Source organism: Sapajus apella, unplaced genomic scaffold (assembly GCF_009761245.1).
Source record: "Sapajus apella isolate SASKATOON/1434 unplaced genomic scaffold, GSC_monkey_1.0 scaffold139, whole genome shotgun sequence".
Classification (NCBI taxonomy): domain Eukaryota; kingdom Metazoa; phylum Chordata; class Mammalia; order Primates; family Cebidae; genus Sapajus; species Sapajus apella.
This window is the reverse complement of record NW_022437079.1, coordinates 485,288-499,320: the sequence shown is the minus strand read 5'-3', so window position 1 is coordinate 499,320 and position 14,033 is coordinate 485,288. Positions and strand designations below refer to the sequence as shown.

The 14,033-nt window shown below is 48.8% G+C and overlaps 1 protein-coding gene across 3 annotated transcripts in view; it reads left to right on the top strand.

Moving 5' to 3' along the window:
- The first annotated feature begins 4,983 nt into the window (after positions 1-4,983).
- CEMIP (cell migration inducing hyaluronidase 1) overlaps positions 4,984-14,033 on the top strand; it is a 175,398-nt gene continuing 166,348 nt past the window's right edge. The window contains exons 1-3 of one of the 3 annotated variants that reach the window (XM_032263840.1): positions 4,993-6,217; positions 7,547-7,720; positions 8,382-8,595. The gene's annotated coding sequence lies outside the window, so the exon portion shown is untranslated. Of the gene's footprint in view, positions 7,721-8,381; positions 8,596-14,033 lie in introns of all 3 variants that reach the window. The other 2 variants (XM_032263839.1, XM_032263841.1) reach the window with 2 other exon arrangements.

Below are 14,033 nucleotides of genomic sequence, written 5' to 3'. Positions count from 1 at the left end.
CTCCCACCCATCTTCCATCTGCCCACCCCTTACCAAAACTATCAATTACCAAACAGGAAACCATATTATTAGTTTCTTGCATGTCATTCTAGATAATTTCCTATGCATCCATAAATAATTGCTAATACAGGGTGTTTTTCCTCCCCTTCCTCTTTGCACAAATGGTAGTGTGCAAATGTATTCCATATATATTGCTACACACTTTAATTTTTTATTTTATTACATAGAATTTACCCTATTCCTGGCCTGGCACAGTGGCTCATGCCTGTAATCCCAGTACTTTGGGAGGCTGAGGTGGGCAGATCACTTGAGGTCAAGAGTTCGAGACCAGCCTGGCCAACATGGTGAAACCCCATCTCTACTAAAAATACAAATATTGGCCGGGCGCGGTGGCTCACGCCTATAATCCCAGCACTTTGGGAGGCTGAGGCGGGTGGATCACGAGGTCAAGAGATCAAGACCATCCTGGTCAACATGGTGAAACCCCATCTCTACTAAAACTACAAAAAATTAGCTGGGCATGGTGGCGCGTGCTTGTAGTCCCAGCTACTCAGGAGGCTGAGGCAGGAGAAGGCTTGAACCCAGGAGGCGGAGGTTGCAGTGAGCCAAGATGGTGCCGTTGCACTCCAGCCTGGGCGACAGAGCAAGACTCTGTCTCAAAAAAAAAAAAATATATATATATATACACACACACACACACACACACACACACACACACATCCTTTTTTAAACAGCTGCATAGGACTCCATCATATAGATGCAACATTATTTAATTAGTCCTACTACTAGGCACTTAGTTGTTGCTGTTGTTGTTTTAATGTTAAAAATAAGGCCACAATGTATACCTGGTGCTATTCCTTCCCCACAGTATAGCTTTAAGATAAATTCCTGGAAGTGGAATTGCTGAGTCAAACATTATGTACATTTTCATAAATCTTGTCAAACTGCACTCACAGGTTGTACCAACGTAAGGTTTCATCAGTGACAAATGCAAAGGTCTATTTTCCACCCTTACTGGCCTCCCTCCCAAAAAGGTAGTGTCAAACTTTCAGAGTTTTGCCAGCCTGACGGGTATTTCAGCATAATATTAATTTGCGTTTCTTCATGTATGTGCAAAGTTGAGCATCTTTTCAAATGTTTGTAAACAACTTGGGTCTCCTTTTCCACTGCATGCATGTTATTATTAATTTTTTTTTTTTGAGATGGAGTCTTGCTGGAGTGCAATGGCACAATCTCGGCTCACTGCAACCTCTGCCTCCCAGGTTCAAGCAATTCTCCTGCCTCAATCTCCTGAGTAGCTGGGACTACAGGCACGTGCTACCACTCTGGGCTGATTTTTAGTAGAGACGGGGTTTCATCGTGTTAGCCAGGATATTCTCAATGTCCTGACCTTGTGACCTACCTGCCTTGGTGTCCCAAAGTGGGATTACAGGCATGAGCCACTCTACCCTGCCATGTATGTTATTTTTATAAGAAATGCTCATTCATGAGCCGAGATCATGCCACAGCACTGTCACCAGGCTGACAGAGCAAGACTCCGTTTCAAAAAAAAAAAAAAAAAAAAAAAAAGAAATGCTCACTCATGTATTCCTTCATTGACAGTGGACTACACGTGGACTTTCTGTTGGACGCTATAGGAGACACTACAGGGCAGATGAGTAAACTTGAGAGACACAGCCCTTCCCTCTCAACATGCAATCTGGTGGAAGAGAAGAATTTTGAGCTAAGTATTAACATTTATGGAGCACTTACATGCATTTATCTATTTGTGCAACTATATATGCATCTTATATGTGGAAAAATGTTTGGCCCTATACTGAAATTAAGAAATCATTAAGAAATGATCTTTGAGCAGAAGCGACTTTTTTCTTTCTCGTTTTTCTGTATTTTTCAAGCTTTTGGTACATACATTATGTGTGATGTTAGATAATTTCTTTTCTCTTTGTTTATTGTGTAAGTTTTTCAAGGCTGGTTGACTTTCTTTTTACAGAGAACATGTATGACTTTTTGCAATTAGACAAGTAGGAAATAAATAATATGGAGACATCATACACACACCGTTTACATATGTTTTAGACATAAATAAAACACAGGAAAGAAGAGTTCTTTCTCTAGAGTGATGGTGAGTTTGAAGAGGAAGAGGTAGAAATCCACTTTCACGGCTGGGACTTGCCGTCACAAATTCCAGCACAGGCCTTCACTCACCAGCAGAACTGAAGACTTGTCTCTCTTCAGCTGGGCTGCCTCTTTTTGTGCTGGAAATCTGGCCTCAGGGCCCAGGCCTGGGAATTTCCCTTTTCTGATGCCAGCTTCAGGCCCAGTGTCCAAGAGCGACCCCTGTTGGTGGAACTTAAATATGCTCATTATTTACGAGCTGCTTCTCCAAGGGTGGAGATGCCCAATTCAGTTTTAATTTTTTGCGGGTCTGCTGGAAAGCTGGAGACCCACAGCCCACTCACAAATTACCCTAACTACAACCTGCTTGCCTTTTCTCCTTGTCTCCACCCACCTACTCCAGGTTTTCCTGGACAACTGGGTCTGGAGGCTTGGTGTGTGGACACACAGGTGTGGCCAACCCTTCAAACTGCTCGCAGGCAGGCTGCGTTAGGGGCAGGGGCTGGCTTTTCTGATCAGCAGGTGGCGTGTGAAGGCCCTTGCTTTAGGAAGCAGTCGTGGCATCCTGCCAGCAGACGGAGGATGCCAGACTTGGGCAGCTTGAGGCAGCAGTGAGCAGGCGGGCCGTTCTACTGCACAAGGATGTAGCTGAGGGGGCTGCATCTCACCTGAGAAAGGTGGGCTGGAGGCAAATTAAAAGAATGGAGGAAGTGGCAGGTCACACCATTGATGGGCATTTCCCTTCTCTCTGGATACTCTCTGCTGGGAGATTTCGGCAAGAACCAGAAAACCAACACAGCCTTTCTTGACCAGCACCTACCTGTCTCTGCATTTATAAGAGCAAGACCTTGGACTGGGGAAGTGTGGGTAGTAAATCCACCAGTGTAATTTTGCTAATATTGCTCCATAAAGAATTACCCGGCACGCCCCGTTCATCATTGAGTGCTGAATGGCAGTGCTGAAGGGAGAACTGGCTGGAGAATCTGGTTTTAGACATGCGGAGCCTGTTTGTAATTCATCAGCATTGCTCTTTTCCCCTGGGTATTGGTCTGTGATAAAGAAAACTGGATACCAGAGGAATGTGTTGGGCATTTCAGTGCTTTGAGAAAACATGACTAAGCACTTCTCAGAGCCCATCCCTAGACAGGGCTCTGCCTTTACCACTTCATCTCCCAGATGCCTGTGGAGCCAAACCCCCACCAGAAAGGTGCCTGGCTCCACTCAGGCCCCAAATCTACTGTCTGTGGATGGAAAATCCTGCATCATGTCGTGCCAAGCCAGGCTGATTCCAGGCTGACCTTTCTCCATTTGGGCCAAATGCCCAGCACCCCCAATACTCCTAACACAACTGTTTGTGGGTCTAGTGTCTGGGGGCTCCTTAAGGAAGAAAAAAATAAACAGGAATCACGGCGAGAACTGGGAAGAGGGGTCTGGGGGGAGGCTCCATTTTATTCTGCTGGAAAGAAAAGGCCGGGAAGGAGGGCTTGCCATTGGATCCAGTTTGTTACTTCCCAATAAGTCAAAGAAGGGCTGAGAGTCCTGACTGCCATCCCCAGTAAGGATCAACTTCAGCTTTCTGGAAAAGGCCTAGAGGTGGAATGCTGGATTTCCCCGGTTTAACCAGGTGACCAAAGCCTCCTGCTTCGGCCCAGAAGAGATGGTCACAGACTTCCACAGCTTCTGTCGACCACAGCCTAGCCTTCAAGTCCAGATCTAGATTCCCAAAACTAGAGGTATTGCACAGGACGGAGACCTTGCCTGAGGAGCTGGCTTTCAGAGAACACTGGCAGGAAGGAAGAAAGAAATGTGTATTCTAGGAGGCCTCTGCTAATCAGGAAAGAGGCCTGAGTCACACTCTAAAAAGCAGAAGCAGAGAGCAGGTATCAACGCCCTCAATTTAAAGATGAAAACAAAACAAGAAAAACAAACACTCCTCACCTCCCTGCAAAACAGACAGACAGACAAAAAACTACCCTGAGACTCAGACAGGGAAAGCAGCTGGCCCTGGTCACACAGCAGTCTAGCGGCAGGGTCCAGAGGAGACTCCATCTGCCCTTCGGGACTTTTCCCACTGCTACTGTTTCCTCCGGCCAGCCGCACCTTCTTGCTTGGACCCTTCGGGACTTTGGCCTGCGCAGTTAAAGAGGCACAGAGCCCTCCTACCCACAGGGAATGTCTCTAACTTACCAGCACCCATTATGTGCTTAGAACCTGGACTTCCCCGACCTCTTTTAAATCTCACCATTCTGGTGAGGAAGCATCACAGAACCCATTTTCCTGATGAGGAAACTGATGCCAGGAGGGTTTAGGATCCTGTACACAGTCGCAGCGGCCACATCTGAACCCAGTGCCAGACCAAGGTCGCCCTCGCTGCATGCGCGCTCATCTTCCTCTCAGGGGGCAGGCTAGGCGCCTTCCAGAATCTCTTTCCAAGGCCACTCTTCTGCTGCTGAGTTTGAGACTCTGAGACCTGGCCTGGGACCCCGACTCGTGGCGACTCTGCGGCAGGCGCAGGCTTTTCTCCTGCCCTCCACCGCGTCTTCGCCTGTGAGGAAGCCCGGGGCGCGAGCGGGGCCTGGGCCACCCCTGCCCCGGGAGTCCCGGGAACGCGCTGCCCGGGCGCCGCGGCGGCTCCTCCAGAACTGGCCTCCAGCGCCCTCACCTGGCGGCCGCGGGCTCGGGTCTGCGTCTCCCAGAGCCGCCGCCAGGGCCCGTCCCGGTCCGGCCCGGGCGCAGGGCCCCCGCCCGACTTGGGCAAGGCGGGGGCACGTGGAGCGAAGCTCCTCGGGGGGCGAGGGAGGGAGCTTCGGGGCCGCGCGGGCGTCAGGGGCTCCGCGGGGGAGGAGTCAGGAAAAGTGGCTATAAAAGCGGCCGCTCGGCGGACTGCCGGGGAGCTGGCGCGCAACGGAGCCCAGCGCGGTGCGATTGCTCAGAGCCCGGCGAGCGCAGGCGGCGCGGGGAACCAGAGGGGTTGAGCACTGCCGGGGTCGGAACCCCAATTTCCCACTCGGCTTGCCCACGCCCTGGGAGCTCGCGGCGCCCCGCGGTCAGCGACAGACACCTGGAGCCGCTGCGCTCCTGGCCCGCGAGGTGTGGCACTGTCTCGGCCACCTACCCAGAGGTAAGAGGGCCTGCCTGGGGGCGTACGGAGGAGCTGACAGTCCATGCCACGCAAGGGAGGTAGGAAGCGGGGCCCGCGCCTCCACCCGGCATAGGGTAAACGTTACCCGCCTCAGTTTCTGTTTGTCCACCCTGTGCTGTGTGGTCCTCCTCTGTCTGTCTGTGTGTCCATGAGTCTGTTGATGGGCACGCGCCCCTGGCACTGCCCTCTGTGGGATTTCTCTGAGATCCTGTGATGCTTTGCAAGCTGCAGGTGCCGGGGGGCACTGGAGTCCCCAGAGGGCATCCAGAGGGCAGACTCCTGCTTTCCGTAGGTTTTTCCCCTTCTGAATGGCACCGGTGGGTTGCGCCCGGGAGAGTGTTTCGCCAAGTAGGGAGTACCCCAAGGGTCAGGTCTTGGGGTCCTGCTGCCAGGGAACCAGCTCGCACTGAGCGCTAGCGGGCGTGCGCCTAGCAACAGGTCTGCGCCCTGCTGCTCCAGCCTCCGCACGCTCTTCCTCCCGGTTTCCCTCGCCTTCCCGTGCCTCCGGGACAGCGCTAGGCACCCGGCGACGCGCTGGCGCGGGGCCGAGCGGAGGCAATTGCAATGTCAGATGACCCTGGGGGCCTCTGCTGATGTTTAGACTGAGATTCCAAATGTGACATCGCTGGAAGGAGGTTTGGTGGTCCCTGGCAAAGGACGTCTGCTCCAAGAAAGGTCGCGTTAGGTTGAGAGGAAAGGCAGCGTCCTGGCAGAGCGCTGGCCAGGTCTCCAGCTCGCCGCTCTGGGGACGAGGGCCAGTGATGCCCTGGAATGGACCCCGCGGGATGCCTGTGCTCAAGACAGAGGAGCGCGGTGCGCACTGGGTCCTCAGCCGCAGACTCACTCTCCGCGACCGCCGCCGTTCCCCAAGGGTCGGGCGCTACGGCAGTCCCAGGAGCTCCGCCAGCTGCCGGGTTTGAGGTCTCGAGCTCTTCTCCAAGGAGTCAACGCTACCCACAGGTGAGAGCTCCCTTTAAAAACTAAGCTTTTGATGTGTGAGCCACTGACTGGCTGCAGCCCCATCCCAGAGACTGCAAGCCCCGGAGCGGGTCTCTCCATCCCTGTGGTCTGGAAAGTGATCTAGGGCGCGCCGGAGGGCGGGGAGCCGGCGGCTCTGCGTGCCCAGGCGCGACGCCACCATGGACAGCTCCCAGCCACTTCCTCCACTCGGGGTCTGTGGCCCTGGGTCTCCTGGGAAGTTGTGCGCTTTCTTCCCAGACCCAGGGCGCTGGGGCGCTGGGAAAGAGGAAAGGGAATGAGAGTCCGCGGAGGCCCTCGGTATTACCACTCAGGGGGCAGCCCAGCCCTCGGGAGTCTGTGGTTTTTAACCAGGTCCTAGCTGAGCCAGCAGCTGGCTTTCTACAGGACCTCCCGGGGGCACTCTGTGCTTCTCTGGCTTTTCTGTGACACCACGGAGACCCCTCAGAGCTGTTGGGAAAGTGCGGCCCCTGAGAATCCGACCCAGGCAGTGAGATAATGCCAGATGCAATTACGCCAGATATAATTGGGGATCCAGCTCAAACCGTTTTTGTGTAGGTTCATGTGTTCCATTAAATTATGTAGTAAATATGGTATTGGGAGGATACGTTAATTTCACAATTAACGACAGAATGGAGAAGAAATCAAATAGAACAAGTTTATAGAGAATGCGGTCGGATGCGTTTGCAAAAGCAACTATGCTGTCTTCCAGTCCTAATAGTTTTGTTCAAAGCGCATGACATTCTTGAAGCAATTTCCAAAGGCTCCTCTTTAGCCCAGCAGATGACTTTTCAAGTTGGTTACTTGAAACAGGGTGGAAAACCTGTGGGGTTTAATCTGTGCACCAAATTAAAGATCTCCCTCCTCTGGCAAGAAATACACTGGATGGGGGCTCTTTTTAGTCATTTCCACCCATACAGAACTGTATATGTTCCTTTATTTTAAAACTGTAAGAAACCCAGGTCTGCTTTCTCTTTGTAACTGGTAAAGGCCCATGAAGAGTAAAAACAATTAAACACCTCTTTATAAAATTTTTCTTGAGGTAGCATCTGTGACTTTGGGAAAATTGCTCAAATGTTTTGTGCCTGTTTGCTCATCTGTAAACCGGGAATAATGCAATCCCATCTTGCAGGGCTGCAGTGAGAATTGGTGTAATTGGTGCAATGTAAAGCATTTAATCCAGTGCTGAGCACAGAGAAATCTTTTAAAATGGTAGCAATTACAGGTATATTTTAAAGACAGGTGTGCATTTCTTTTGAACTATGTTCACCATCCTTTGCCCTCTCTCTTAACCTAGAAACTGTTTGATAGGGACGCCATCTTCACTTTATTTTTGCATCCAAGAACTTGATGGAATTGACGAAAGTGCCGGAGTCTATCACAATGCAAAAAATTTATGATTTAAAGATAAATGGAAGAAATTTTATGTGATAAAAATCAGTCAGCTGTTTCCCCCTACCTATACCACTTGGAGGAAAGAGAAAAGTAAGTCATTTTCAAAATATTATCACAGTTTTCTGGTTCAGGTGATTAATTCTTCCTGATTGTTCTCTCACAAGCATGCAAGATCGTCTAAGGGTCTTTTGTCTTTGTGGGAGTGAAGTACTCTTGGGTGTTGATGGGGAGTGACCTCCAAGGCCTGGTTTCTGGATCACTGCAGGATGAAGTGGGGGTTAGCTTTATGGAGTGAGACTTGGCCCAGGGGATCACTAAGTGGCCATTGCCAAGCAGAAGCACCTCACTTCATGGTTGAGCCTTGCCTTGCTTAGGTGTGAGATTCTGACTAAGACAATTGCTCTGTCCAGAGAAGTAGGCATTTATTTGATCCCAGCTAGACCGGAGGGTCCCCTCCAGCTCTGCATTTTGGGGTTCTGCATGGTAGACATCACCAATACATGACACACCACAGCAGTTTGGATAATGGAATTGTATAATATCCAATCTTCCAGTTTGATTTTTTTCTCAGAAAAGTGTGTGTGTGTGCATGTGTGTGCGTGTGTGTGTGCATGTGTGCATGTGTGTGTGCGCGTGTGTGCGCGTGTGTGCGTGTGTGCAGTGTGTGTGCATGTGAGTGCTTTTATCCTTGTCAGTTTTACATTCTTGTGCTCTTAGATTTTTATTCTTCCCCTCCTTGTGCTCTTAACAGATTAGAAGGAATCTTAGCTTCTTCCACCTAAAAGGATTGGAGCTGAAGAATACAGTGTACAGACGCTCAGAGTCCTTCTGTGACTTTCAACCACCGGTGACATGAACGGAGCAGGAGGACATGGGCCCTCAGATGACCTTGAATTCCTGGCTATCTTCTGTGCAGATTCCACTCCCATGCAGATTCCAGTTTCCAGCATACACTTGGCTTTCTGGTGAGAAAACAATTGAACTACAGAACACTCTTGGAGTGAAGGACCAGTGAGGGGAGGAGCAGTCATGTGAAGTGATAGAAATGAGCATTCCATCAGCCCCGTGCTATTCTGTTGCAGCAGTGTCTCAGTCCTCGGGACAGACACATCCAATGGCTAGAGTGGCATTCAGTGGGGAAGGCCAGCAGGTTGAAAAGGGTGAACTCGATTACTCGCATCAGCCTCCTTTGAAGCCTGCCACTTAAGTTACCTCTTTTTAGTATCTTCCGTTGTACTCACAGAGCATCCCGATTTGATGGATTAAATGCAATTTGTGTTTGCAGTTATAGCTCAAAAGAGAAATGCAAACATGTAGGTTGGGTTCCTAAATGGGAACAAAGTCATGTTTGTGAGCTGCATCCACAAGATTGCGTGTCTTTGAAAAGTCTGGACGACACGTCTCTTTCCACGTGATGGCACATACCCAGTTGTTGGATCTTATCAGGGTAAAGCATCAGCTACCTCTCACTGCTTGGTTTCTACCATTATCTGGAGGCAGTTTCAGTTTCCTTTGAACAGTGAATAGAAAAAGATCACTTTCTTACTCTCTTGTAACTGGGTTGGGTTGGGAGGAGGCTGGAAGCGGCAGTGGGTACTGGGGGAGACTTCTCAGTCCTGGGTTCCTTTCTGCTACTTTGCAAGCTATTCAGCTGGGCCTAAACCTCCTTTCTCTAAAGGCTGGTGTGTGGAAACTTCACTAATTTGAGTAGGATGGTGGCTATCATGGTGACTTTTATTAATATCTGCATCTCTGCTTTTGCCACTCTCTTCAGGGGCCATCTTACCCTTTCTGGCAGGCCCCGCAGTCCTTCTTTTTCCTCTGTGTGCCCTGGCACTAGGCTTTGTTCAAGCTTGGTTCGTCAGAAGGGAGGCTGCTTGCAGAGAAATGTCATCAAATATACATTTACTGTCTGCTTAGTTCCGTTGGTGTCAGGAAACACACATGCCCACAGAGCAAGGGGCGCTGCTACGCCTCTCTGCCCCTGTTATCTTTCAGGGCCCGTCCCTAGGCTCAGCTTGGCTCCAGGAATCCAAATCCATCCTTCCTTCTCCACCTCTGTAGGTGCGTGAACCCTGGGGGACACAGGCAGGCAGGCCTTCCTGGCATAGGTGCCCACTCAGAGCAAGGAGCTGGGCAGCCCGGCTCCTTGCATTGGGAAATCTTTGCATCTTTTGGAAGGGCAGTCATATCAGGGGTTTAGATACAACTTGAATTTAAAGTCCTTTGCCCAGACTTTGAAAACCTTTGAAGACCAGGTCTTTGAAAGCCTTGTGAATTTCTTTCTCTCCTGTAAGTAGGAGAGCTGCACCGTTAGACGTCTTCTGTTATGGAGAAGGCACATCTAGATAGCAGTTCTGGCATGGAAGGCGTCCATGCCCCATTGCTGTCTCGCCTGTTTCTAGACATCACACAGAACGGGGAGGGTCACAGGTTTCCCCAGGAGCCTGCTTCACTCTTTGGCCCTCTGTGGGGTGAGGAGTTCATGCTGTTCACTGGAGTCTTTATAGCTGTAAGGTACGCACCCAGCCTTTGGGGCGAGGAATGTGCAGCGCCTGGAGCACAGGCACCCTTATCTGTGGCTCTGCCAGTCAGGAAAGGTGGGACTCACTGGGGTTTTCCTTGGGGACTGCTTTACGGGTGCTGGTCACGGTGACACTGCTCCTTGCCTGGACTATCTGCTAAAGCCTGGACAGGTTCTCTGGCGTATCTAGTCTTCTGTTTAGGAGTTAGGTTGGACCAGAGCTTCTCGGACTTAAACTATGCCAACAAATCACAGGGGCGCCTGTTAAAGTGTGCTTTCTGATTTGGCAGATCTGAGTCGGGGCCTGAGAGTCCACATTTCCAACACTCCCCCAGGTGATGCTGCTGGTGCACAGAGCTCCCTTCAAGTCGCGGGGGTCCATGTCATGATGACGTTCATGACTGTATGTGATTCTGATTCTAATTCTTCTTGATATGATTTAAGTCAGTTTCTGTTGTCCGAGTAGAGGAAGCCCAGCTGGTCTGCACCTTCCTGATGACCTTCTAATGACCCTTCAAATTCTTGGAGATAATTATTGTCGCTCCTAAGCCATCTTATCAGCAGACTAAATGTCTTGGCCCCCTTTAAGTTTCCACTTTTCCCTGTCATAATAAATTTTCCAAAGCTCTCTGGACCAAGCTACTTTTAAGTGCAAGATCGTTGTGCAAATGGCAGTTTATCTTCGCCTGGCAGAGGCATTTGAATGTAATTTTGGTGGTATTAAGAGATCACTTGGGGAATTTCATCTAACTCTGGTTCCAGACACTGAGAATGCATGTTTACATTTAAACAACTTTTTTAGACTCCAAAGATCACAACTTCTTCCTTTTTGAACCTGAAAATAAAATTTAAGGCTCAATTATCTTCCTCAACTCCTTCCCTGTGGCACTCCTGGGAGGATGAACTGGTCATCCCCAGTGCATTCTGGGTAGCACAATTGCGTTCTGTCACCCCCACCATACTTGGAAGCAGAAACTAAGTTGTGTGCAACTTTTTGACCATCTTCTATGAGGCTGGCCCTGAATGAGTCACTGAGTCACTGAGAAGGAGTTGAATACATGGTCCCTGCTCTCAAAGAGCTAGGAGCCTGGTGAGGGGACAGACATCCAAGTCAGAAGTTGTCATACAGAATGAGGGGGACTAGGACAGATTAGTTGGGAGGAGTGAAGGGCAAGGGACCTGCTGGAGAAACGAAGATCATTAATTCAGCCAGAGGACATCCGAGGAAGCTTCACTGAGGGCATATGAGGAGAGTCAGAAGCTCAGAAGGCCCTAACCCCCTTACTTCCTGCAACCTCTGCATGAAGTTTCTCACCTGCCTCAGGTGCATAAGCTCCCTTACCTGTCCAGGTATATAAGCTCTCTTACCTGTCAGGTATATAAGCTCCCTTACCTATATCATGTACATGAGCTTACCTGTCCAGACTTTGGGATACACTGGGCACAAGAGAGGGTGCTTCTGTTAGGCTTCTTTCCTTTAGGAGACCTTTAGTCTTCTAGACTAGTAATGTAAAAATTACTTGGACCACAAAATGCTTTTTTTCCAATACAATTTTAGTAAATCCAATTTAAAAACTAGATAAGAAGTGGCTGTGGTTGGGATGGGAGCTGATTTTTTTCTTGAGCTCCCTCAAGAAGTTCCACAGAGCTCTGTGGATTCCAAGGAGCAGTCTGAAAAACCTCGGTTCTGGGTCAGTTTATTTTGCTTTTGGCAGTCATATCAATAGTGTTAGCTTAGTTTTATTGTGGTTTGTGTTGCTGTGTGTTTTTGTGTGTTTTGTTTAGTTTTTGTGACAAGGTGTCACTTTTGTCACCCAGGCTGGAGTTCAGTGGCGTGAACACGGTTCACTGTAGCTTCAACCTCCTAGGCTCAGGTGATCCTCAAGTCCCCCAAGCAGCTGGGACTAATTTTAGCTAATTTTGGACTAATTTTAGCATTTTTTGTAGAAGTGAGATTTTGTCTTGTTGCCCAGGCTGGTCTTGAACTCCTGAGCTCAAGTGATTTGCCCACCTCTGCCTCCCAAAGTGCTGGGATTACAGGAGTGAGCCACTGCACCAGCCTGCTGTGTCTTTTTAATCTTCTGGATGTCTTGCTCTGTGTGTGTGTGTTTGTGTGTGTGTGTGTGTGTGTGTGTGTGTGCTTGTCCATCAACAATTTGCAGTGAAAATTCAAAAACAGAATTAAAATTAAAAATGGAAATCTGGAATTATCGCGTGCATGATAATCCAACAAAGACGGGGTACATGCCATCAAAAAGTGGGCGAAAGATATGGACAGATACTTTTCAAAAGAAGACATTTATGAGGCCAACAAACATATGAAAAAATGCTCATCATCACTGGCCATTAGAAAAATGCAAATCAAAACCACATTGAGATACCATCTCACGCCAGTTAGAATGGCGATCATTTAAAAAATCTGGAGACAACAGATGCTGGAGAGGATGTGGAGAAATAGGAACACTTTTACACTGTTGGTGGGAGTGTAAATTAGTTCAACCATTGTGGAAGACAGTGTGGCAATTCCTTAAGGATCTAGAAATAGAAATTCCATTTTACCCAGCAATGCCATTACTGGGTGTATATCCAAAGCATTATAAATCGATCTATTATAAAAACACATGCACATGTATGTTCATTGCAGCACTGTTTACAATAGCAAAGACTTAGAACCAACCCAAATGCCCATCAATGATAGATTGGATAAAGAAAATGTGGCACTTATACACCATGGAATATTACACAGCCATAAAAAATGATGAGTTCCTATCCTTTGCAGGGACATGGATAAAGCTGGAAACCATCATTCTTAGAAAACTGACGTAAGAACAGAAAACCAAACACTGCATGTTCTCACTCATAAGTGGGTTAGGGACATCACACACTGGGGTCTGTTGGGGTTAGGGGGCTAGAGGAGGGATAGCAGGGGGTGGGGAGATTAGGGAGGGATAACATTAGGAGAAATACCTAATGTAGGTGATGGGGGGATGGAGGCAGCAAACCACTAAGGCATGTGTATACCTATGTAACAGTCCTGCATGATCTGCACATGTACCACAGAACTTAAAAAAAATGGGGTACTTGGACGATCAGTGGGAAAGGCTATATATCATAGGTGCTGGTCCAGAAAACTCCAAATTATAGCTGAGCATGGGAGGGACAGACAAAACTGTGAGCTTTCTGCAAATATAGGCTTCTTATTCACAACCTGGTCAGTTAATCTTGTTAAACCTCCCAATATTTCTTATATAAAAGCTGGTAAGAAAAAATAATCTTATTTTCAGGTTTTAAAATTTGGCAAATTCTATCCAGGATCTTGCATCCTTTTTCATTGAGGTCGAAAAGCTAAATGTGATCGCAAGATGTTTTGAAGGCGTGGTTTGAAGAGAGAAGACAGGTGACACAGATCATGGAAGAGCTCTGTGGGGAGGCGCAGGACGAGGGGCCCTCCAGCTGTTAGCTGTGGCTTCTGTCTGCCTCCTACGAAGCTGACCTTGAGGGAGAAAATGACACCCTGAGTGGGACAACACCCGAAAAGAGGCTGCCCCTCACTGATGGGTGGCCCCAGTCTTTAGAAAGGGATCTGAAGAACCCCTTCTGGGCCTGGAGCCAGCTCTCAAAACATAATCATATGAATTATTTAAGATGATGAGAGTAAGGCGTGTTCAATGTAGAGAGTTTTGTCAACACTTTTAACTCTGGAAGAACCCTGCTAGGTATATGAGGAACTCTAGCACAGGGAAGGGGCTGCCTGGCAGCTGGGTTCCCCTCCAGGATGGGCATTTGCAGTTGCCTGGGGCTCCTTTTGCCGGCCATACCAAAAACCTGTTGCCCTGGGCAGTGCTGTGGAAGGCTGGGTGTTGGTGGGTGATCAGCAGC